Source organism: Polistes fuscatus, unplaced genomic scaffold, assembly GCF_010416935.1.
Source record: "Polistes fuscatus isolate 324 unplaced genomic scaffold, CU_Pfus_HIC Scaffold2, whole genome shotgun sequence".
Lineage (NCBI taxonomy): Eukaryota > Metazoa > Arthropoda > Insecta > Hymenoptera > Vespidae > Polistes > Polistes fuscatus.
Genome location: NW_025113096.1, coordinates 15,713,582 through 15,740,387, shown reverse-complemented (window position 1 = coordinate 15,740,387; position 26,806 = coordinate 15,713,582). Strand labels below are relative to the sequence as shown.

Here is a 26,806-nt window from a genome sequence, read left to right as displayed (position 1 = left end):
TAGTTAGCTTCGGCAAAGAGAGTTCCGAACCCCGTGACGCGCTTTATGGCCAAGGCCCCCCGTCTATTCCTCTCTCTCTCTCTCTCTATCTCTCTACCTCTCTCTCTTTCTTTACTCGTGCAGGGTGAGAACCTAAAAAAAAGCTGAGAGAGGAGAGCTCGCGCGTTGCGCAGAAATACATAAAATCCGTCCAGAAGCATAAATCATCCGAGGAGGACTACGCGGAGAAGCTATTATGTGACTCATGGATATGGGGACAAGGGGAGTCTAAAAAAAAAAAAAAAAAACAGAAAGAGAATGAGAAAGAAAGAGAGAAAGAGAGAGAAAGAGAAAGAAAGGAAAAATCATGGAAAAACATTAGTCGATAACAAAGGAAAAAAAAGGGGGGCATCGTGTAAAAAGATTAAAAATAAAAAAACCGACAGCCTAAAACGAATCTATCTAACAATCTATCCATCAAGCAATCCACGTATGTAACTGTTATTGATCGACAATCTATACTAAATCGAATGTTAACGAATCTCGCTACTAAATCACACTCGTATATTCGAAATATATACTCGGCGGGTAACGTTGAACGCATAGCAAGCTAGCAAGCAAGCAAGCAAGCAAGCAGGAAGGTAGGTAGGTAGGTAGGTTAGATCGACAGTGGTTATACCTCGATGAATCGAAGATCACAGTAATTTGGACGTCAAAGCGAGTAGTCGAAGATGGTCTCGTCGAAAAGCGCCGCGATTTAATTCCAACGTCCGCGATTCGCCAAATCATCGCGGCGGCACGTCGTCGTCGTCGTCGTCGCTTTCTCTCGACACTCGCTAGACCCTCGGTGAGTGACTGAGTGAGTGAGTGAGTGAGTGAAAGAGTGAACGAATGAGCGAGCGAGTGAACAAGAGTGAACAAGAGTGAGAGAGAAAGAGAGAAGAATAGATAGAAAGAGAGGATACTCTCGGAGGAGAAGAATACCTGAGAGTTTCTTTGAAGATCCTCCCGCCCCCTCCCCCCTAGCCCCTTCTGCCCACCCTGTCTCCGGCGCTGAAGGAGCTGACGCGGAACGAGTCACGTGACGAACGTTCGTGGATAACCTAGTAAAAGTAGTGAACCGAGAAAGCGGACTCTTCCCTCCCCCGGTGTTTGTCGAAGGCGCTACTGGAATCCGGCAAAAAACTGGCTGGTCGGCTACCGACCACTCTAATACTCCGCTATAATGTACTACCTTATTTCCAAGCCCGGGACACTGTGTTGGTCCTCTCTTCTCTCTCTTCTCTCTTCTCTTTCTCTTTCTTTCTTGATCTTTCGATTAAACCAAGCCGTGATAATCGATTCGAGCTCAAAGAGTACATGGTTCTGGTAACTCTTGCTCGAACGATCTTTTCAAGGTCAAGAAATATCATCCTTTAAGACTCCTCCCACACTCGTTAGAAGGGACCAACTTTAAAGAGGAATAGAAGAGTTAGGGTACTATGCTATGTACTGTAACTTGTTGAACTGTTCTTTTTTTCTTTTTCTTTTTCTATACAATTTCAATAGATAGTTCATGGTTCGAATTATTTAAGGAAAGAGAGAGAGAGAGAGAGAAAGAGAGGGGTTGGTTAAGGTGTACCTACTCGTGCGAGATCGCGCGAGAAACGTCGGTGCCATAAACTCGACGGAGGTAACACGGCGAGACGAGTTATGGCAACGATGCCCGGAGTTCCACGCATGACTCGGCACGAGGCAAGTACCTATGGGCCTTGGGGCACTCAAAAAAGAATCGAGTCGTTTAGTAACTCGATGCACAATCGTATACATGCATAACACACACACACACACACACATGCGCGAGCGTACACATACACAAATAGATTGGTTTAAAGAGAGACGAAACCTAATTGCTAATTAATAAAAATCACTTTAACGAATCATTGAATTTGAAAGATCTTTGTCGCGTATGCTCGTAAATGAGTTATTTCAATCGGATCATTAAGATTTGTTAAGATATCGATCATTATTATTGTCTCACATTACGAGTCTAATGCTCACGTAATATTCATAAGAAAATCTAAACAAAAGAAACACCTGACGAGTTTGATATGTTAACTGGAGCAAAAGGTACACGTAAGAAAATTTCTAAACTCATTCGATCATCGTTTATCTGTAACTCTGAGGGGATCATCAGTAGAAAATAAAGAACTGGTATTATCGAGGTAAAGAGGTACACGTATAAAGTGCAGAAGAGTGTTAGGGTTTTCTTGGATATACAGCAACCGCAGATCGTAAGCCTTCCTCCTCCTCCTCCTCCTCCTCCTCCTCTTACTCTTTTTCCAGCATCTTCTCGCGAGTAGTAGCTAGCAAGCAAGCAAGCAAGCAAGCAAGCAAGCAAGCAAGCAAGCAAGTAAGCAAGCAAGTTGAAGAGAGGACGTCGGTTCACGGTAGTTGATGTTGTTGTCTGAATTATACTCTGATTATACTGCGAGACCAGGGTTGGGTATGATTAAACATTAAACAACGCCATTACGCCGAGGTAAGAAGAGAGAAGAAGAATTATAAGAAGAAAGAGTAAAGAAAAAAAGAAAAAAAAAGAAATATAAAAGAAGCAGAAGAAGAGGAGTAGGAGAAGGAGGAGGAAAGGGAGGAGGGGGAGGAAGAAGAGGTAGAGAGGTATCCTACGGTGACCGCGCTCGCTCGTGTCCTCCTACGAGCGAAGGATTAGCTCGTAATTCCTCTCTCGATGAGGTGCCGGTGGTGAGCTGCCGGTTGTTGTACCTACCCGACGGTAGTTGTTGATGTTAGCCTCTTCCGTGCTGCCGCACCGATCTTCCTTGTCTAACCAGAAAGAGGAATGCCAAGAAGCGTAATTAGCTATTCGCGAGCCGAAAGAGAGAAGCCTCTATTTGCTTTACCACATTCCATGTTACCATTCACGAACATTTTCACGGTGGTGGTGGTGGTGCAAAACTTCATTCCGTGATATCTTTACCCGTAATACACAGGTTTACATTAAACATTCATTTATCTTTTACCAGTTAAAGATATATCTTAGATCTTTTCATTCTCGATCGATAATATCAAAAGTCATTAACTTAACATTTACGTTAATCTGAGTTTTGTTTGTCTATGTAAATAATTTTTCGGTGAAAAATGTAATTAGCGACTATCGTCATAGATAACGTAAATGATATAATAAACGCATGTGGGAGATATTATTACAAGATTTAATTAATAAAGATAAATTTGCAAACGTAAATGAAAATTTGTAAAATATTTTGAAATGAATTTTTAGAAAAGAAACGATTTTCACGATAGATTTAAAAGTAGTAATAAGATCATTTAGTTCGTTGTCCTTTCTTACGTGACGTTAAAACTCCGCATCTTCTTCGGCAACATCTGGCTCGCCGGTAAATACGGTTAGTTACAGGCGAACGTACCGCGTGACCGAGCGACGAAAATTACAAAATAGCGCTCGCATCCGAGGGACGATCGGGGGTCGTCGTTCGAACGACATCCTAGGCGTTGAGAAATGATAGAGGAGAAGAAGGAAGAAGGAAGAAGAAGAAGAAGAAGAAAATGAAGGAGGTATCTCTACAGAAAAAAGAAGGAATTATAATAAAACGCTTTTTCAACCGATTGGTTTCGCGCAACGCCGTTCTTCCGTGACACTCGAACTTGACCGTAAAGAAGAAGAATAAGAAGGTGAGGAAGAAGATGAAGATGACGATGGAGAGATTAGTAACGATCTTAGAATAAGAAGAAAACTAGTAGCAGGCTATCTTTTCTCAACTAGCTTGTCCTTGACCCAAAGAAAACAATTTCTTGACGATTTGCTTTTTAACACTGACTATGGTTATTCTTCTTCGAATATTTCTCTCTTATTTTTTTGCGTCTACGTAATTGGAGAGAATTATTTATCTTTTTATACAAAAAGAAAAACACAATAAATATGTAAACGAAAAAATGTAGAAAATGATAAGAAATATAGTGGCGCGTTCGATAATAGATAATGATTTATCGAAAATTACCCCGATTAACTCTAATCTACCAACTCGATGGTATATACCTCTCTCTACCTATACTTATGGCAATAAGACAAATGGCCAGTACATATAGCGATAATATCGTGCTATTTATATCGTAATAAATTTCACGGTAATAACATTTTAGCAAATGTACTTAAAATTCTGTTCGAATTTAACGCTCCTCTTGTGACAACTCTGTGACAAAAAAGAAATATGAACAGCAGGAGGAAAAGAAGAAGAGAAGGGGGAAGGAGGAGGTGGACCATCTTGGTCGAACAAGTTACTTTCTCTCCTTGAAATCGATCTCTATCTTCGAAAAAATACAGGTCGAAAGTTTCGTTAGCGTGATTTTTATAGCAAGCGTAGAGAAGTATCGTCGAAAGCGTGGGTTGAAACGATCTTTGTGTTCTTACTTTTCTTCTTTCTTTTTTTTTTCTTGCTTTTTTTGGTTTTTCTTTTTATTTTTTTTGTACGTTGTTCTTTCTCTTCCTAACTTCCCTTGTTTTTGTCTTCGTCTCCTCTCGTCGACACCATCTTCACCAATTTCGAGCTGATTTCCTGTCGCTCGTTTCCTTTTTCACGGTGCCGAGTCGACGTGAAACGTAACGACTCCTCCTCACCGTCATCGTCCTAACTCGCTTATAATAACTCCGACGGTCGAGATAATGACGATCCGTTCTCTTCTTGGCATTATTGTCTTTCTCTCTTTCTCTCTTTCTCTCTCTTTCTCTCTCTGTTTCATTCTTGATGCGGCAAATCTTCTTAACCCGCGCTATACGCCCCTTTCTATATACAATTATTCGAATAATTTGCGTCAGTTATTATTATTCCGTTGAAACGCGATGCGACAAAAGTTATACTTGATATTTAACGATACGAAAGGAAAACTCACAATATAGAAAGAATATTATTCCAGTCATTTTTAAAACAATTATACATTAAATACATGGACGGTGTATGTAATTAAATTTTTTTCTTTTTAATCGATCTTTTTAAATTATAAAATCACAAAAATGAAACATGAAATGTTTGTAGAAATCGACGAAATATAATATCGTAGAATAATTAAGAAAATACACGACGAAGGATTAATAAAAATTATTATTAACGCATTTAATTAACACATTAATAAATTTTATAAATTAATATATTCGTATTAAAAAAAGAAAATATTTAATAACGATACAACGATGAAATTTCTACCACATTCTTATAACTCCGTGCATCTCGGTAACCATGAAAATTAATAAAGCAAAAATATCGTATGCGAAAAAAAAATTTAATTACAAATTTAAATAAATACATATTATTAGAAAAATTTTAATAAACATTTTACGAATTAATAATATTAACGAAGAAGATTCTACCACACCACAATTTTATAATACGTGTCACCGTGTGACGTGGAAAAGAATAATGGGAGAGAAAGAAAAAAAAGTATCAACGAACCGTAAGAAAAAAAATGAAGGAAGAAAGAAAAAGAAAAAAGAAAAAAAGGAAAGCACGTCTCGGAGAATAATCGAGAGAAGGCAAACGAATGGAAGGACGGAAGGTGAATAAAACGGGTGCGAAAGAGCGATCCCCTTCGTGCCTCTCGCAGCCGCCCGCCCGTTAAAACTCGAAGGGGACTTTTTCGAATATAAGTCACTCGGTGGACAGAAGAAAGGAATTAAAGATGGTCGTGATTGCCGTTGGATCGCGGCCAGAAAAGAAGAACCAGCGGCCAACGTAACCAAGTTTTTCGAAGCTTCTCGCGTTGTTCATGGGAACGGAACGAGGGGAGGGTGGACGGAGGGTTTGGTGGATAGGTGGGTGAGTGGGTGGATGAGTAGTGATGCTGCTGGTGGTATTGGTAGTGGTGGTGAAGAAGAAAAGAAAGAAAGAGAGAGAGAGAGAGACGGAGAGAGAAAGAAATTCGCGTATTAGGAATTCATATCTTGGTTGTGGGAGGCCGCTGGCCTGGAGGTTTCCTCAAGTGTGATCAATATACCGACTCGTTCTTTCCGCAGGGACACTCAACTCGAATAAAAACCAACACAACTATTACTTTTCCTTCGATCTATTTTCAAAGATTTGTAACCATGAATAGAGGACACTATGGATATTTTATACGATCTTTACGAGAACACGGCTTGGTCCCCCTTTCCTCTGCCTCCTCCTTTCAAAAGGTTTAGTTCAATATCTCCGAATCGAAGCACAGAGAAGAACGTTATTTCTTTTCGTTGTTATATTAACGATAAGAAGAAAATTGTCCGGAAATAAATTTTTCTTAATTTAACAAGTAAAAAACGATTGTTTATCTCTAGATTAGATATTATTAGAAATAGTAGTATTGATTTTGTTCGGAATATTGTAATAAAAAAGGGTGTTGTGAGAACCATCGTTAAAATGAATCTTTCGCGTAATTTTCCAATCTTCCACGCGTCTTGGCAAACCATTCCCATTCGAGGTCACTCGGTTTAGTATTGGTATAACGTATATGTGTATGTAATGTTAAAGTAGTGGTTTCGTATAAGGGGATGGTTGCAGACATACATTAATAACCAGAAGATACGTATCTCGAGTGGTGACCCACCCTCCGAATATAGACATACATCCCCTACATAAACGTATGACTAACGGGTGGAAGCTTGCACGGAACTTATTAGGGAGAAACGAGAAAACTCCTATACGGCAATCCTTTTTAGTTATTTCCAAAGGATCCTCCGAGCGTGGAGAGAGTCTATCTATTCGACCAACCAGCATATATTACGAATATACGTTCCAATATATTTATATACTGAAAGTAAACGATGATAAATCCTTAACAGATTTTTCTTTTAAACATTTATGTCATCAAAATAAAATCGTTAAAATATACGTAACTCAAAAAAATAAATCGTATTACATTAATTTTTCATAAAAATGTTTTTAAAATGTCGAGATATGACGAACAAAAATATTTATTGTTTAAAATGAAATCTATAAGATAAGTAAGAATATTTGTCAATAATATCATAGAAAATCGAAAAAGAATATAAATATTTGTTGTTTAAAAGATGTATGCACAAAAATGAGATCATACAAAAATACTGAAATAATGTTAACGTTATCTCCTTATGAAAAATGTGAAAATGTTATTACCAGATATATAAGGAAAAAAAAAGAATATATATATATATCAATTACAGAAAAATCAGAAGGAAAAGACATCGAAGGCACGTTTCCGCCATGCGAGATAGTTTCGAGCTGCGGAGCGTGCTTAGCATTAAATCTCACCGGTGCGGCTAGTAGAAGCGAGTAGTAGCACTAACAGCAACAGAGTACCAGCAATAATGGTAGTAGTAATAGTAGTGATGGTGGTGATGGTGGTGGTGGTAGTGGTGGTAGTTCGCTCGCTCGCTCGTGCGCTCTTTCGATTCGAATCGAGGAAAAGAGGGTAAAGAGAGAAAATGGTCGTTTCGAGAGAGTAAATTGCGGTGGTTGGCGGATTCGCGGGTTTGCGGCGTATTACCGGGCGACCGATTATCTCGCACGGTTTTAATAGACCTAAAGAGAGAGACGGAGATAGAAGATGGAGGCTGTTTACTAGATTCAAAGGGTCGGCAGAAAAAGAGGAGAAAGAAAGAAAGAAATATATAGAAGGAGGAAGAGAGAGAGAGAGAGAAAGAGAAAGAGGATAAAGAAACAAGAGGGAGGTTATTACGCGAAGAACTTTCTTGCTCTTCCTCCCACTTCGACGAGCTCGCGCCCTCACATACGATCCTCTCTTATTCTCTCTCTCTCTCTTTTGCACTCACGAACGAGGCCGAGTGTGCGTCTGTAATCTCGGTAATGCCTACCGTAAGGGACACGGTAGGTACGTACGGTATAACTCGTGCGATCCTCTCACTAGAGTATGTACGTATGTATATGTGTGTATGTGTATGTGTGTATGTGATACGTGTATATGCGTGAGTGTGTTTTCTGATCCGTGTGTAGCCTCGGTCGCCTCCATGCTTTATGGCTCGTAGACATCGAATGCCGGGCAGTTAGGGTATCGCGAGCTGAATAGCCAATAAGATTCCGCGGGGCACGCGAGAATCGCCTTGCTGTCGTGTGAATTCGAAAATGGAACTCGCCTCGAATCTCTTCTATTCGATCAAAATATATACTACCATCTTTCTTTCTCATTATTTATCTTTTGATATTGCGCTTGGACTTATCCTTTTACGCGTTTGCTTCCGCTATTATCAAAACGAGGAATGGGTATACAATTTTTTTTCTTTTTCTTTTTTTCTTGAGAATTTAATTTATACAATTTTGTGTTACGTTGATAAATGTTTTATCATTATTTAATAATAATGTTTCCATTCTTCAATACGAAATAAATGAAAAGTAAAGTCATTTATAAATTTTCCCTATTCTATTTTAATATTAATATATAATATTTTATATCATATATAAATATATAATAGCGACATTTGAATGTTTTGAAAGAAAGTTTTAACGTTAAAATACGAATGAATGAAATTTAACGAATGATTTATCATTTTTATTTATTTATTTCGAACCAAATTGCCGAACGTACTAATCGTATGCATATGTATCTATAAACATATATAATTCTTACAATAGATCTTTTTTTGCGTCGAATATCAAAAGAACCCCATAGTTGTATATATCAATCAACATTACTCAAGAAGGCGTGTCCGATTCAGAGAAATAGCCAGCCTAACCTTCTCTCTCTCTCTCCCTCTCCCTCTCTCTCTTTCTCTCTTTCGAAAGAGTTAATTCGAAAATAAGAAACCAATTCGCGGACTTAACGAGACAAAGAAGGTCCAAAAACGGTGGTCCGGAATAAGTAACATCGCCTATCGACGATATTATACGCGGTTCTGAAAAACAGCAAGATTTGGAACCCACTCTCCCCTCCACCCGAAAAATTTAAACAGACAGACAGACGGAGACAGAGACAGGGAGAGAGAAAGAGAGAGCAGAGTTTTAGTCGAACCTTTTCTTAAGAGTCTCTCCTCTCCCTCGTTCGTCAGAAGAGGATCAAAAAGAGGACGCGATCGCTAATAATATCGGTGGAAGGGCAAGAATCCGCAAAGAGGCGCTCGTCTTCTGCGCGGACTAACCGCCCGTAAATCTGCCGGCGTCAGCGGCGGGAATACTCGACGAGGAGGCCCTACGGCCCTCCCCCCTCCCCTACTCACCCTTCGTCTCCCTTTCCTGTCCATCCGTTTGTCCCTTCGTCAGTCAGTCAGTCAGTCAGTCAGTTCGTTCGTTCGTTCGTTCCTTCGTTCCTTCGTTCCTTCGGTTCGTTGCTTTGGTTGGTTGGTTCGTCCGACCGTGACATTGTATGCGCGACTATCCGCACTATATCGCAAACTTCTTTTCTCCTTTCTTTTTCTTTTTTTTTTCTTTTTCTCTTTCTTTCTTCCTTGATTTTTTGTCTCTCTTTTTCTCTTATGGTATCCTTCGAGGACTCCAGAAGATTCAGAAAAGGGCTCGCGTCCGTCCTTGGTAAGGCGCGAGCTCGACAAGTAGAAAGACTCGTAGAACCGCGCGCGGAATTCACCCTGGAACCACGACCGACCTCTTTTTATTCCTCTAACGATTTTTATCTCTTTTACCGCCTACGCCTCCTATCACCCAACGCAACGGTAACGTCAACGATTTTTCCAAACAGAAATAAAAGGCGAGGCCGTTCTGATTCGGACTTATTTGGGAATAAGAATTTTTCTTTTTTTTTTTATACTCGCTTTAGTAGGACGATCCGATTTATTCGAAATTCGTTTAATTTCGTTCAACAATGTTTATTGAATTATCACGATAATAATAAATATTAATTATCTATGCAAAACTTTAGCGCATTTGTGAATATTGAGATTGAAACAATTTTACTTGTCGAGTGTTTAAATATGAAAGAAATGAAAAATTCGAAATAACATTTCACGAGATTGCCATCGACAATCAACCACATCAATAACCTTCGATATCGCATCGCAATAAAAATGCGCAATTGGCATGTATAATACCGATTTAAATAAATCTCTTAACAAACCAAAAAAAAAGAAAAAAGAAAGAAAAAACAAGAATAAGAAGAAAAAGAAAGGAGAAGAAAGGAAGGAAGGAAAGGAGAAAAAAAAAAAGGAAAAAAAGAATGAAGAGAACGATCGTGAGCAGTAAATCGAAAGGTTGAACGAACTCGAAATCAAGTCCGAAGGTAAGGTAAGGAGAGAACGTGGAAGGTAAAGTAAGAGTAGGCATGACGAAGGCGAGGCATCATATCAAGACTCGCAAAAGGAAGGATAGAGAGGACGATTCGATCGTCGATGAAGGAAACCTTTCTCTCTCTTTCCCTCTCTCTCTCTCTTTCTTACTTTTGTTCAAGTCTTTCGAGGCGGAATTTGGCGCGCGTGAAAAATCCGGGGCGGGCACCTTCGGGGCTGTGGCTACGCCCCTGGAAAGAGGTGGTCGCCATCCACGGTAGGAAGGAAGCGCAAATACTGGGATTGGTTCTCGCTAACGCTTCACAGCAGCAAGCTGCTCTACACGAATACCTTCTCCTTCCTCTTCCTCCTCTTTCGCTACTCTTCCTTCTCCTCCTCCTCCTCTTCTTCTTCTTCTTCTTCATCTTCCTCTTCTTCTTCTTCCTCCGCTAGTCCTCCTCCTCCTCCTCTTCTTCTTCTTCGTCGTCGTCGTCGTCTCGTTATCGCCCTCCTTTTCCTTCTCCTCCTCCTCCACCACCATACTACCACCAACATCGTTCCACTCCTTCTCTACCTCCACCTCCTCCTCCTTCTCCTCCTCCTCCACCTCGTCGTCTTTCTTCACCTTCTCCACACCAAGCATTACTCCCTCTCCTCCGTCTATCTCTCTCTCCTTGGTGGGGACAGATTCCCTCTTGACGCACTACGAATCTACCTAGCGCTATACATTTCTGTCCACTTACGTTCCTTCCTTGCCTACTACTACTACTACTACTACTTGCTCTCCCTGTTCAAGGTCTCCCAGTACTTACCACGACTACTCCGAAGAGAAGGGAGAGAATCGTAGATGGAAAAAGGGACGAGCGTTAACCCCGTTAACCCTAACGCGTCAACCCCCTTTCCTCGCCTTGTTCCATCTTTCTTGCGATTAAACTCGTGTCATATCCTTAACTATAAACCACGTGGGATTTTCTTTCTTTTTTTTTTCTTGTTCTTTTAATCCTTTTCCTCCATCTTATCTTTATCCTCTCATATTTCTTATTTTCATCGAGTCTTTCGTTCGCTAACAGGAAGAACAAGAAGAAAAAGAACAAGAAGACGCATTAAATATCAACAACCTAAACGTTACTTTCTTATTGTAACTCATTGAAAGTTGAACTATTTACAATTTGTATATGACACAAACTGTATTGAACTAAATGGTCGGCAATTTGTTATTAGAGTATTTCCTAAAAGAGAAATTTAATAGATAAAGTACGAGTCCGATCATATTAACCAACTAAAATCGAAATGTTTCCAGTCTCTCCCTCTCTTTCTTTTTCTCTTTCTCTATCTTTATACATAGGTATAGTGAATATCGTTGAACCAAGAACCATCATGAATCTCCATCTTGAGAGAGAAGTTGGTCTCTAACGAGCATCGTCGAGCGATCTCGTAAAATACCACGAGTCCAATTTCCACGGTTGTTCGCGATAAACGGAATCGCAGTCGCAAAGAGAAATAAAGAGAGAGAGAGGGAGAAAGAAAAAATAAAAATAAAAATAAAAATATAAAGAGAAAGAGAGAGGGAAGGAAGGAACGAATGGAGCAAGCTCGTTATCGGTTGGGAGTTCTCGACAGAGCCGGGAAGAAATCGATTAGTTCGCAAAGCATTAGTCCGCCAAAGCATCCGTCGATGGTAGTCGATGCATTATCGATGACCGAGAGACGCTCATACACATACATGAAGAGAAAATGGCGGCTTTGGTAGGAAACCTACGAAGGTGTTGATAGGAATCTATCTTTCTTTCTTTCTTTCTTTCTTTCTTTCTTTCTTCTTTCCTTTCTTTCCTTCATTTCTTTCTTCTACGTTCCTTCCGCTACTCTAATATAAATCTGATGTCGTCAAAAGAAGGAAAGAAAATATTTGATCTAGATTAAGAAAAAAGAACACAATGAGGAAAAAAGATGCGAAGAAAATAAGAAAACATTTTCTATGAAGAAAAAGGGATTTAAAAAGAAAAAAATAAAGAAAAGAAAATTAATCTTGATATATTCTAACAACATCCGCGCACGTACGTACGTCTGCATGCGCGCACACTTACTTACACTCTCACACAAATATGCATACACAATACGTGGGTATAACAGAGAAGATCCTTAAAAGGATCAAGGATTTCGAGAGGTGCTTATAGGTATGCCTGCCTGTATGCTGTTAGATCGAAGGGGACAAAATTTGTTGCTTGCTTTAAGTCCCCAAAAGCGGGGGTAGGATTTTTATTGAAAGAAAGGAAGGAAAAGGAAGAAAGAAAGAGAAAAAAAAATATATATATATAAAGAAAAGAGGGTATTCGGTGGAAAGGGAAGGAGAGGGGGTTGGAGGTTATTGTTCGTTAAACTCTGAAGCAAGGAAAGTAAAGTAAAGAAAAGGAAAGAGAAAGATTTTTGGATGATGTAACGAGTGGATATGCTGTTAGAAGAAAAAGACCTGGGCACACCTGGCTGGGTGGCATCTCGCTTTTCGGGATCGTTCGCGCCTAAGGGAAACATAATGCAGCGCGTCGTCGAGTAAAAAGCCTTCTCCTTCTCCTCCTTCTTCCTTCTCATCTTCTTCTTCATTTTCCTTCTTCTTCTTGTTCTTCTCCTTAACCTTCTAAGACACCCCCGATGTTATAAAAAGAAAGAAGAGATGGACGGAAGCGCGGATGACAAAGCGTTTTCTCGCGCACGAAAACGGGACAAAGAATCCACCGATTCTCTGAGATTACCTGAGAAAGATCAAGAGAAGGATGAGGATGAGGAAAAAGAGGAGTAGGAGGAGGAGGAGGAGGAGAAGGAGGAGTAGAAGTAAAAGGATTCGAGGTGTTCTTCAACGAGATGAATCTCGAATTATGAGAAAGTTTCGAGGATGTCGAAGGTCGTTCCAAAATTCACGTTCCGCTTTTCTTCGATTCTTTCAACTAAAGAGTTCCGATTTCTAACGAATATGTTGGAACAATACGTCTACCTATACATACACATAGATACACACATCTACATTTTTGCTATATGTATGTGTCCCTTATATTTTCTATTTATCTTTATTCATTCCCTTATACCTTTTTCTATTCGTGGGTGTTGGTTAGAAGAGACACGTTCACGACGAGGGTTCACAATTTCGATGGGAATAACATTGGGACACCCATGCGAGACCAAAGTAAGATTCTCGTGTACCGTGAAAAGCTACGAGGACTATCGGAAAGATAAGATACGATAACGACTAAGAAAGATCCCCTTCCGATCTTCCTCCTCCTTCTCCTCCTCCTCCTCCTTCTTTCTCCTCTTCTTTATTCTCTCTTACCCTTTTCAGCTTCGAATCGACGGATATAAAAAGTGCCAAAGCGGTGGTCCACTTTCGATCTGAGATTCTACTTTCTGTCCCTTTTATTTCTCTCTCTCTCTTTCTCTCTGATTTTCTCTCTTATTCCCTCCTTCTGTCCTTTCGTTCGCCGCGACGACGTCGAAGAGAAGTCCGCGGCAGAGGGAGGAAATTATAATCGACTCCGAGATTAAAGGTTTGTCCTTATTATGCTCTGAGGCACGCTCGAACTGAACAGTGAAGGCTCCCCCGAAAAGAGAGTTGCCCGAGTGCCGGGAAGAGGAGCCAGTTTTTACCGAGCCCCCCGTCGGCCGCGGAGTCAACCGTCAGCCCAATCTTGATGTATCTCCTATCCGAGCCTTTTGCCCGTTGGCTTTTCTTTCGACCGCTTCCACTATTCCCTTCTTCTTCTTCTTCTTCTTCTTCCTCCTCTTCCTCCTCCTCCTCCTTCTACCCCTCGTCCCAGAACCCTAAACCAACCCACCTAACAGCCTACACATATATCGCGTTACTAGTCCAACTCTTTGGAATCCTTCTGGACTCCTGAATTCTTCTTTCTTTCCTATTTTTATATTTTCTTTTTACTTGTTTTTATTCTTAGATAGAGCAAAGTCATTCTCCGGCTATTTTGTATAGAAAGGAAGTCAATGATGTTCATGGTCATGATCATCGGGTAATACCCTAAGTACCTCTAAATCGAACGTTAACGAGCTACGATTTACCTGTCGGAGGATGTGTAATCAGCACTGTTTAACGTTGGAAAGTACGAATTCTCGTTTGGATTCGAGAGGTGATAAAGTTAGGATTAATGGTCTTTGGATTGTCTTTGGCGGGTGGTACGTACGTCGCTCGCGGAAGGTCGGGACCCAATTTGATTCGAGATGACAAACGACCTAGGGGCCTCTACGGGAATGTTTAATGGGACGCCATCTGCGACTTTTCAACTTGACGACGACGACGACGACGACGACGACGACGGACACTCGACCAGCTAAAGGACAATTCCTCGGAGATGTTTCAAATGAGAACGAGAAAAAGAGATAGAGAGAGAGAGAGAGAGAGAAAGAGAGAGATATAATGCGAACAAAATTGATAATGCTTGCCGGATGTAAACGATTACGTTAGGTGTGAATATTGTTCCACTTGTCTCTCGAATTAGTCTCCGAAAAATAATTCTTTCTTTATTATAAAAAAAAAAGTGATAAAATATAAAATAATAATTCAACGTTTTTTTAATGAAAGAAAGGAGTTGGGGAGAAGGGGACGTAAAGTTTTGATATTTTGTTAAAACTTCTTGCCAACGCTAAATATTCACGATACCTTTTGTTCGGTTTGACCGAAACCGGTTTGACCAAACGACAAAAGTCGACTCCGTTTTATTACCGCTAGGAGGAAAACTCGAACAGTCTGAAAAATATTTTTTTTTCGTAAGAGAATTAGAGAGAGAGAAAGATCTCACAAGATCTATTAAGAAACTTTATAGAGAGTCTCACAATTTTCTAAAACATTTTAATACAGGTTAAATCTATGCGAATTCTAATCGCGATATACGTAGACCAGACGCGTTTTAGATTCAAGTGGACCAAGCGAAAGTGTGTTCAAGAAATTAATTCGAAAGTATACTCGTTGTAGGTACGTTGTAGATGATAAAAATCAACGAACGAGTGTGGAATAATCGTTGAGTTGATATATAAAAAAAGAAAAAAAAAAAGAAACAAAAAGAAAAGAAAAGATAAAACAAAAATAAGATAGAAAGAGTAAGATAGATAAAAGCTAGGAGAGCATACGTAAATAGGTGGTATCGTTTTTCCATCGATTAGCATTTCTCCTTTACACGTGGATAGGACAGGAATAGGATAGGATAGGATTGGAGAGGAGACACGATATTCAACAACGCGATTGTAGATCCCAATCTCGAAGTAAGCAAGTCCGGGACTCAAAGGCGGTAGGTATAGGTAGTAGTCATCGGTAGAATTGAACGTGCCATTGTATTCGTTGAAAACGCCAGTTACTTCCTTAACCAATGGGAATCGTTAATAACGCTTAGGAGAATCTTCGGGCTATCCCCATTGATTTACACGGTGTTTATACTTATTTATATTTCGAACGCTTAGTACATAGGAACGTGATCTATGACTCGCATTAACCGAGTCTTGTTAAACGAGGCCTCGGGCCCATCGACGGGGCCCGTTCGACGCTTTCACGGCTCGCGATCCTCCTATTTTTTTCCTTCGGCATCAGCACCACTTGTCTCGCTTCTTATTCTCTCTCTCTTTCTCTTTCTTATTTATTTTTCTCTCGTCTACCAAGCAGCAAACTCTCCATGACCTGACCCTTCATAAACTAGGGCCCAACTGTGCTATATTTTAAATGCATATAGACGTAGGCGTGCATGCCCTTAAAATAAATACAAGAAGAACGGTAAAAGGAAAAAGTAAAAGACAGAATCTCACTTTCTCTTTCTCTCTCTCTCTCTCCCTTGTGCGTAAGTATGTATCGGCTCCAAGAAGTATAAACGACTGAACCCTCCGACACCTCCTTCGTAAAAAGAAACAAAGGGGCGAGGAGCCCTTTTTCTGACTTACAGACTCCCCTTTTCTTCTCTTTTCGGAAGCGTTTCTCATCGGCGAACAGTCGGGACGGTTAAATGCTCGACTTGCTCTTTTCTATTGAGAATCTTCAGAAGAAAAACGTTTCTTTCGAAGTTACACAGCTGCTACTATTCTCTTTCTACCTCAAGATCATTTCAAATATCAATGGACATCTATCTTGATTAGATTATCTCCTACCTAACTCATCCCACCCGTCTTTACACCTATATGATTTATCAAAAACACAATTAGGATTCAACAGGCTTCTTTCGAGTTCTACAAAAAGAAATATTATTCACTAGCATGAATTCGTCTATTTAATCGATCAAAAAATATGATCGCAATCAATTAATACCATTGTTCAGTTGTGTCATGATCAAAAATAAGGATTGATTTAAACAAATACAAATATCCAAGTTTGTTCAGTAGTGAAAGAAATATACGATAAACCGAGTAATAAATTCGTGACGATGCGAATGAGGAAATCCGATAGAGGCCCTTGAAGATTTCGGGTTAAAGATAAGGATAGTAAGAAAAAGCTAGACCAAAGATCGTCGATAGAGGTAATCGATAGAAATAATGTTGAAAGGTTTCTTCAAGGAACCGTGGTGGTGGCGCAGTAGCTCTTCGTGCTCGCGAGCGTGCCGCGAAAGAGAGACTCCAAGCTGTCTGGGCTCTCCTCTTCGGTGAATCCTCGGATAGCCTATCCCCTCTCGGTTTATAGCCGGCCGATCCTTTTTTTCTTTTTTGTTTTTTTTTTGCTTTCTTTCTTTCTTTCTTTCTTTCCTCGAGGCAGTCCCGGGGTCTCCTCGGAGAACGGTGGGGCCCCTTGTGTATCCTCGCCGCTACTTCGAAGGATCGACGAGGCAGAAACGAACGAAACCGAGGAGAAAAGGGAAAGAGAAAGAGAGAAGGAATGTATAAGAGAAATAAATAAAGATAGAGAAAGAAAAAAGATGAGTTGAGTAGAGTAGAGTAGAGTAGAGTAGAGTAGAGTAGAGTAAAATAGTGTAGAGAAGGAACTATGGGTTCCCCAATAATAAGAAAGAGACAGAAATAAAAGAAAGAACAGAGAAGCTAAATCACAAAAGCTAGCCGCGCAAAAACTTTCGACTACCTAGTTCTCGCCGTCCGTTGCGGCCCGTTGCGGCCCGTTGCGGCCCGATCCGTCGTCCTGTCGTTCGTTCGATCTAGTTATAAAAGAAGAGCCATCATAGAAAGAGAAGGTTGGATGGTCCTTAGTGTAGTGGGTAAGTTGGTTGGTAGTATGGTACTCTACTCTCTCTTTCTTTATACTGAAGACAATGTACCTCTTACTCTTCTGGTTGTTGTTGTTGTTCTCCATCTCCTTAAAGGCGTACACACGCGCTCATCGATCCGCAACGTTCTCGAATTCGAAGGTGAAAGGAATTCCGAAGTAACCAAGCATCCTTTACGAAAAATCTTTCATCGACCTTTCGGAGGCCGATGAAGATCGTATTACCGGTCGTGACCGGTGGCTTTCAAGAAATAAGGCCTGTCTCTCTCTCTCTCTCTCTCTCTCTCTTTTTCTCTCTCTTACTCACTCTCACTCACTCTCCTCCTCTCGTTTTCGTCTATCGCGTGTTTGACCTGTCAAACAGATTAAACCTGATGAGAAATATTGAAAAGATAGAATGAGATAAAAAAAGATTCACGAAATTTAAAAGACAATGGACCGACTCGCGATGATCGAAAAAGAAGAAGAAGAAGAAGAAGAGGGAATCGAGAGAGAGAGAGAGAGAGTCCTCTTTAAGGACTCGCGAGAGTCTTGAAATGCATTCGGTCAAGATGTTCTTAGGATAGGGGAGGAAAGAGGAGGGAAGAGAAGTAATGCGAGTGGAGTCTGAAGAGAGATGGAGGAAGAGGAGGAGAAGGAGGAGGAGGTGGAGGTGGAGGATGCTTTTCCAGGACGATAGAAGCGGTGGCAAGGAGCCGGTACGATGGTACGCGACTTCCTCGAATGAAGGAGAAGGCGCGGTTATACCGCGAGGAGGAATCCTGCGGTAACACATGGAAGGATAGAGTTATTTATTGTTATGGCCGCCTGCTCGACGTCGTTATGTGTGGGTGTCGGGGGTGGGGTTGGAGCCTCCGCTTTGACCATTCTCTCACTCTCTCTCTCTCTCACTCTCACTCTCTCATTTACTCTCGTGCTCTTCGATGGACCTCTCGGTATCTACAAATACAGATACCAGAGTCTCGGTGCCGTAACACGGCCACTCTCTGTTCTTCTTTTTTCTTTTCTCTCTTTCTCTTTCTCTATCTCTATCCCCCTATTCTACCCCTCTCTCTCTCTTTCTTTTCTCGTTCGTTCGCTCGTTCGTTCATTCGTTCGTTCGTTCGTTCGTTCGTTCGTTCGTTCGTTCGTTCGTTCGTTCGTTCGTTCTGTGAGTCCTTAAGGCCCTTCTTCTGCATCGCGCTCAACGGGCCGCCCACTCCCGGTATATCCCGCTGGGTGTCCAACACCTACCTACATGGCCGCGGCACAACTGTATCCGTCCCGGGTCCGGACTGACCCGATCCACATGCTACGACTACCACCGCCGTCACCGATACCGTCCCTACCATGGATATACTGCACTAAATTTATCCACGGCAAACGACTTTATTACATTACTTCGAACGTTTAATTCGAAATTATTACTTTTTAACAGCAGGTTATAATCCAACTTTGATAAAGAATTAATCGGTGCTTAAGAGATTTTCCATTTGGGAGGGAGAATTTGGAATTTTTGTTTTACCCTTGCATAGAAAATGTATGCAAAATTTGTGTTTTCTAATTAATTGGGATTAAAAAAAAAGAAAATGATCTGATACGTATTGATAGAGAAAGATCGTTGTTCGAATCATTGTCTTTGTAATCATACGAAGGCAATTTAGTTAGAGAAGTGAAAGGGATCAAGCAAAATGAGAAACTAGGCGGAGCTCGCGAGAACATCCGTTGGAGAATAACGACTCTCGTTTGTCGTCGTTGACGAGGAAGAAGTATAAGAATAAGAATAAGAATAAGAATAAGAAGAAGAAGAAGAAGAAAGAGGAAAAGAGAAGGAGTAGAAAGTCCGCGTAGTAAATGCGGCCCACGATGATCGCACGTGCGAAAGAACGATGGAGAAGAAGAGGCCAGGCCCCGTCTTCGTCGACGCGTGTGACGGGGCCCAGGTAATGGTCGAAAACGAGCACCGTCCTCGTCCGGTTCGCGGTGCACCTTGGGAGTCGTGAGTTCCGCTCTCCGTTCTCGTCGAGAACGCGTCGAGAGCACCTTTGAGAACAGAGTTTAAGAGAGAGAGAGAGAAAGAGAAAGAGAGAGAAAGAGAGAGAGAGAGAGAGAGAGAGAAGATAGATATTTTTACGAGTCTGGCCGAGGTTGGTCTCAGGGTTCGACTCCTCGCGGTGGAGTTATAATTTACAGTCCTATGCCTTCTTGCCCTTTTCCCTTCTCTTCACCTCTTCCTCTTCTTCGTCGTCGTCGTCGTAGTCGTAGTCGTTCCTCTTCCTTCTTCTCGAGCAACGGAGAACGAGCTTAATGGTGTCCGTGAATCCGTCTCTCTCTCTGTTTGTGTCCGTTCATCCGTCTATCCATGAACTTTTCCCTTCCACTTCTTCTTCTTCTTCTTCTTCTTCTTCTTTTACTTCGAGTAAGTACGTAGTACGTGTGGGTTGTTAGCCGAGCAGTTTATGTTCAGCTTACTAGCATTCCTCCCTTTCCCCTCCCATGATTTTTCGTCATGCCTCTAAATCCTTCTTTCGTCACATTTTGGTTTGAAAATTCTCATCAATCTATTCTTGTTTATTCAATAAATTTGTTTGAAAATAAGTAAAGTAATGTAAAGTGAGTTTCGTCATTGCTTTTACGAAGAATGAATCACCCAAATCAATGATGATCTTAGAACAGACTCGTGGTTTAAAGGGCTTGCGTAGGTAGTCAAGTATTATAATACTATAGAACTACGTTGGCTGACAACGAAACGGATACGACGGGCTTCCTGTGTTCGTAAATATATAACGTTAAACGATAAATTTTCAATGCTAATCGGTCTTAGGCGAGTCGTTACTAAGATAGCAAGAGCCAAGTTACAGGGATATATCGGTTGAGACGCGTCCTTGAACAACGAGTTACTGGTGGTATTTGAAGACGGAGGAGGGATATTACGATAAGGGACGACAAACGACGATTGTAACGCCTCTTAGCAAGAGGAAGCACTTCGAAACGATCTAAAAGAATTATAATACTGTTTTCCCCTTTTTCTGTTTTTTTTTTTTTTTTTTTTTTTACAACTCCTATGTATACATATTTTATTATATTCTAACAAAAAAGTTATTATTAGAGAAATCTACCGCAAAGTTAATTCATTTCAAATTATTTAAAAAAAAAAATTTTTAATATCTCTTCAAAAAAGAGAAAACACTTTGTTAGGAAATCTCTAATTATTATAAAAAGAAAATAATTATCGACGAAAAAGTTATTACAAAATTTATCCATTTCAAATTACTTCCCAATATTGTTACTAATAAAAACAATATTTAAACACCTCTGGATAGTATCTCGAACATTCAAAATAATATTTTTTCTTCAACTATTTATTTCTATATTATAAAAAACATAATTATTGATTAAAAGATGATACCACAAAGTACCCCTTTCTTCATTATTTGTTCAAATTATTCCAAATCGAAAAATTGAGCTTACTTAAGCCAAAAATAATTTATTATATTTCTTGATACAAAGATGATATCCTCCCCCCACCCCCGAAACATATAAATAAATAGTAAAGAAAATGCAAAAGACATCTAGAAATGATGTTTTCCGTGTTATCCAGAGTTGCACATTGTTACGTTGGTACGCTACTATGTATAGTATTACCGGGATACGTTGAGATGCAGGGATGTATAATACGAGGTGTTGTTACGTAGGTGTACGAGAGTAAAGAGGAGATGAGAAAGAGGAGGATGAGGATGAGAGGATGAAGAAGGGTGAGAAGGGGGAGAAAGGAGGGGGAGGGAAAGGAGGAGGAGAGCCTCTGTGGTAGCGTCGGTAACTCTGGCGGGCGACGCGTCGTAAAGTTTCGCCTCCATCGAGCAAGCGGGTTCGCGCCTTCCCTCCTGCTGCCCCCTTCCCTTCCCCTGCTCCTCTTCCTCACCCTTTTCCTCATTCTCCTGTTCCTCTTCTTCTTTCTTTCTTTCTCTTCTTCCTCCTGTTATTCTTTCTTTTCTTTTCTTTTCTTTTCTTTTTCTTCTGGTTCGTTCGAAGTAACACCGACGACGACGAGGACGACGACGACGACGACGACGTACCCTCGCTCCCCCACGCAGAAACACCTCGGTTGCCTTCCTATTCTTCTCGCGCGTATGATTCAGCTTCGCTTCGGTTAAACGCTTATGCAGATTGCCGATAGTAAACGGCCGACCGGACAGAAATAGAGGCCAAGAGCTGCTGCTGCTGCTGCTGCTGCTGCTGTTGCTTCTGCTATTGCTGTTGCTGTTGCTGTTGCAAAGCCTTCGGGAGAAGGTAAAGGTAGAGGTAGAGGCAGAGAAGGAGAATGTTTTGTTGGTGGTGGTGGTCGTGGTGGTGATTGTGGTGATGGTTGTGGTGATGATTGTGGTGGTGGTGGTGGTGGTAACTCGTAGAGTCCGCCGGACATCGGCGGAAATGCGTTTCGTTGAGATCACATGACACTGTATGCGTGAAGAGAACTCTTTTTCAAATAGGTATACGTATAAGAGAGAGAGAGAGAGAGAGAGATAGAAAGAGAGGGAAAGAAAACTGGATGTTAACGTCGAGCATAGTGACAAGACAAAATTCTAGGCCTGACTTCTCTCGACTAACACGATCGACCCCATCGATAGTTCCGCATTTTTAACAGACCTCCGACCCATTTCTAATCGTCTTGTTAAAGATTCTCATTTAGATAGGCAGAAAACAATCGGACATTTGATGTCGTTAAAAGGAATGTCATTCGAGATTCGAAATACATATGTAAATGTATCGTTAAAACGAATGAATTTCTTTCAAATTCTTACCAACAATAAGACATATTTATCTTATTTATCTTATTTATGGTAGTTGGAAATTAAAAAGAAAAGAAAAAAACAACGATACGAACGTGTTAGATTCGTTCGATTTTATACACGAATTCTTATTAAACGGAAAGTTTCTTCTACGAAATGCTTACTAAAGTTAACATAAGACAGAAATATATTCAGCAGACGGCAACGTAGCGACACGGTGACAAGCAGTCTTCCGAATGGGAGAAAGAAAGAAAGAGAGATAAAATAATCATCTTCCAAAGTCTCATCACGATTCTTAGGCTTCCTAAAAAAGACTTAATTATCTCACGTTCATCGTAAGATCATCGAGCACACAAATAACGAATATTTTTGTTTCTTTTCTTTTTTCTTCTTTTTTTTTTTCTTTTTTCTTTTCGTCGGCCTAATCGTTAGTCTAATCACGTAGATACTAGGCGTAGTCGCGTTGTTAAACGTGACCTTGAATTTGAATCGTGAAGAAAAAAAAAGAACGGATTTGGACCCTGCCCCCTACCCCCTCTCTTCAACTGACGTAGTAGTAGTATAATCTTCAGGTTCACGGTATTTTATTCTCGTATAATATATTTATACACATATTATGTATCTAACGTTCATCTTGATTTACTAACGAAGCTACGATAATTATCCAACGAAGATAAATTTACTCTTACCGATCGAATACGATCTTTGCCAAACTTATTTGCATCGTTTAACCATTTTAACACTTCTCCTTGTCAAACCACGACACTCATCTAATCGATCTAATTTATTCTAATTTATACTATCTTATATATATTTTCTTTTTTGCTTTAACGTAGATATTTTAACGATCATCGTTAAATCATTCGAATCAATTATTCTATCCAATTTCAAGATACACTAATGTTATTCACCTAAGATTTATTTAATCAATTTCTTTTAATTTTTGTTTTCTACAATTTCCTTTCAATCAATTACCAAATATATATTTAATCTATCATATCTTATTATACATCTCTCGATACATTGAATGACAATATTTCGGTATCTATTAATTTAAATACTTAAATAAAAAAAATGTAATTAAGTGATACTAGAGGAGTCGTTGGAAGAATAAAAAAAAAAATAAAATAAAAGAAAAGAAATAAGATACTGTAAAACGGAAATGTAAACACTTAAACGGTTAAACTCTCGTTCTATAAGATAGTACTAATTGATGTGCTCCCTCGGAAGACAGTCATCGTAGGGTCGCTAACACCCCGTGTCAACGATCAGCAAAGCTTAATTATGCACGCCTCTAATTACCACGATGCTCTTCGAAGCAACTACTGGGAGAGCAAAAAAGAAAGATACAACAAAAAAAAAGTAAAGAGAGGAGAGAGAGAGAGAGAGAGCAAGCGAACACTCCGACGATTTCCACTTAACGTTCGTTACGTCAGAAGAACGTTGTTAATTTGTTTAACTAATCGAGACCAAGCGTTAATCGTTTAATTACATAGATGGTAGAGGAACTAACTAGTAACAACACACCGCATAACAACCATCGAGAAAACGTTTCGTGACTCGTTCGTGCTAATTGTCACTCAACTTAGACCATTTTGTGTACAAGTTAAAAAGAGATGAAAAACATTCACATCAAAGAGTGGGAGAGAGAGAAGATACTATTGTTAAAGTACCCGCATAAAACCTATCACCTATTTCAACTCTCATGGTATTGAAATAATCTCTAATCACAGTGTACTAATTCAAACTAAAATCAAAATTGTACTTGGAAATCCTGCGGGTTCGTCGAACGCGTATGTCGATTTTTTCCAAAGGATCGCACAACTACTCTTGCCAGATGGTTTAACAGAAAAAGTTAAATGAAGTCTAGTTGTATCGAAGACAACAAATTCGAGAGGTCAAAGTTTCGAAAGAAATAAGGTATATACGGCGCTTTAGCGTGTCTAAAGGATATTCCGTTCCAAGGACGAGCTATTTTTTTTTCTTCTTTCTTTCTTTCTTTTCTCTCCTTATCTTACTTTCTCCTCTTCTGTTTTCTTCGCCGTGTCGTCCGACAATTTTATCAAGGATTCCTCGCTATCCCCAACCGTGTCGTACGAGTACGTGCGTCTAGTAACATGATCAGAGTTCTTCTATGTATATCTAAGAAAATAAGAATAAGGGAGACAATGAGAAAAAGAAAAAGAAAGAGAGTAAGAGAGAGAGAAAGAAAGAAATAATAAAGGAAGGAAGAAAGAAAGAAAGAAAGAAAAAACCACAAAGCAAGTACGTGTATTCGTGCAACTCGTCTCGACTTTTGCCAGCCAGGACGATACTTTGGAGGCTTAAAGAATGAAGTACAGAGTTAGGGGAGGGGGTGAAAAAGGGGGTGAACACAATTCTGACAAGACAATCATGTAATGCCTGCTCGGTATGCCCGCCGTCGGGCAAAACCGCGCCTCGAGGGTGCCGTAAGGCTACATAGCTAGTAAAGAAGCTTCCACCAGCACACAACCAACCACCACCTTCTCTTCTCTCTCTTTCACCTTCGACCCTTCCACAAACTCTTGAATTCTTCATTCGCCCTCTGACTTCTTCAATGGCATGTGCGACGCGACTCTCTTCTTCTGATGCACGCTCTAATTTTTTCTTTTTCTTTTTTCACTCTCTCTCTCTCTCTTCTTTTTTATTTCCCTTTATCATCATCTTCTTCTTCTTCTTCTTTTTTTTTCTACGAATTGCAAGAGAAATCAATCTTTTTTTTTTTTTTTCGTAGGAGCGAGTATCATTTTTTAACGGGTCGAAGAAAGAAATTTTGTAATAACAAGTTTTGATATACTTCGGTAAAAATTCTTTTTTCTAATATGTTACTTCGTTAATAATTGATAAATTGTCTCGAGATTAGTTTTATAAATTTATGAAAACGACCAATTCAACTTTACTTCAAATAAATTGCGTTTACTTTGGGTGTATACGAATATACGTAATAGAATTTATTTAAATTCTTTTTTTCTTTTTTTTTTTTTTGGTCGTTAATTAACATCTTTTTCTCTATAATTAAAGAAAAAATGATAAATTACCGAGAGAGAAATAAATAACGAGAAATCCGTGATTGCAAATAATCAAAGATCAACGGTTGGTTGTAAGCTTTCGCGATTCTCGAGCACGGCAAACGCGGTTCGATTATGCGAGTTAAAAGTAAGGAAGAGGAGGGCGGCGAGGCTCGGAGGGAGGGGAAAAAACGTGTCCGGCGAACATCGAACCTATGACGATGGTAGAGTAGGTAAGTAAGAACGAACCGAGTGCAACGGGCTCTAATGCTTTTATAAGAAGGCCTAATCGCTCGCCGGCTGGAAATCGTTGAGCGTTATTTTCTACCGCAATTATATTATACCGGAGAGAAAATGAGATGAGAAAGTAACGCTCGACAATAATAATCCGCAAAAGCTAATTACTTCCTATTCGCACGTAGCTAGATATATATATAGATAGATAGATAGATAGATGACCACTACAAATGCAACGTGTCGTTTATTTATCCTTGTTGATATATTTGTATTCCTTCTTTTTCTTCTATAAGTCATTTCTTTTTAGATTGTAGAAGACGCGTGTTCTCTTTTGAATAATCTAACGTTGAAAGATATTTCGCAATCGACCAACGCAACCGGACATCGATTATCGAAGACACACAAACACGAAAGTCTGTGTCTCTCACTCGCGCGCTCTCTCTCTCTCTCTCTTTCTCTCTTTTTCGATTTCAAACAAGAAAGAACTCGGAACAGACACTGTGGAGATAGAGTTTGATATCTATCTAAGACATTTATCAACACAGCTGCGAAGCTCGAAAGCATTTCAACGAACTCATTGTCCCAACGTTGTATAATACTCTCATTTATGAGGAGAGACTCCGCGCGAACGGAATTCTGCGGGAACGTAAAGAGTCCTGGAAAAAAAAGGGAAGGGAAGAGAAGGGATGAGAAAAAGAAAGAAAAAAAAAAGGAAAAAAAAAAAGGAAGCTACGCGTTGAGAGTCGACCAAACACACACAGCGGGGCAAACTCCTGCTGCTGAATGGTTGGCATTGCTCGGTGAAGGGTGATTATCGAACGGCCGATGACTCAGGGTTTTTTTTAGTATCGTCGATGATAATTTACGCCAAGGGGTGTGCGACACGATCATCGGCAATCAATACGGCAAGGAGAGACCGAAACGACGATACCTCCCCTAAAACTTTTCGTCTAACCGATTCGTAACGAATGGCCCAACAACCCGAAGGCCCCGACGTGTCGAACGTTAGAAAAAAGAACAAAAATACATACATACATACATACATACATACATACGTACGTACATACATACATGCATGTATACTGTAACTCGATCGTTGGTTGCCTTTTAGCAATAGGAATCGTCGAATCTTTTTAAATCTACCATTGTCCTGAAGAAATGAGATTTATTTCCTATTCGAATTTAGGGTTGGCTACTATATTGCGCTCACCATTTTTCGATCCTCCGTGTTTTTTGTGCGAATTCGATTAAGTCATTCAAGAAATTTTGTAGTTTTTTGGTACCTTATTGTCTTGTCCGTGTATTCCGAATTTATTCAAATCAGTTTCTCTTAAACTTGGTATTAGTTTTACGTTTAATTTGACGTATATGTATATATACTCGCATGTGTGCGTGTGTATTTCTGAAGACTACTACT

The 26,806-nt window shown here is 40.0% G+C and overlaps 1 protein-coding gene across 10 annotated transcripts in view; it reads left to right on the top strand.

Annotated features, from left to right (window-relative positions):
* LOC122516327 (zinc finger homeobox protein 3) overlaps positions 1–26,806 on the top strand; it is a 394,212-nt gene that overhangs the window by 314,636 nt on the left and 52,770 nt on the right. The window lies entirely within an intron of this gene.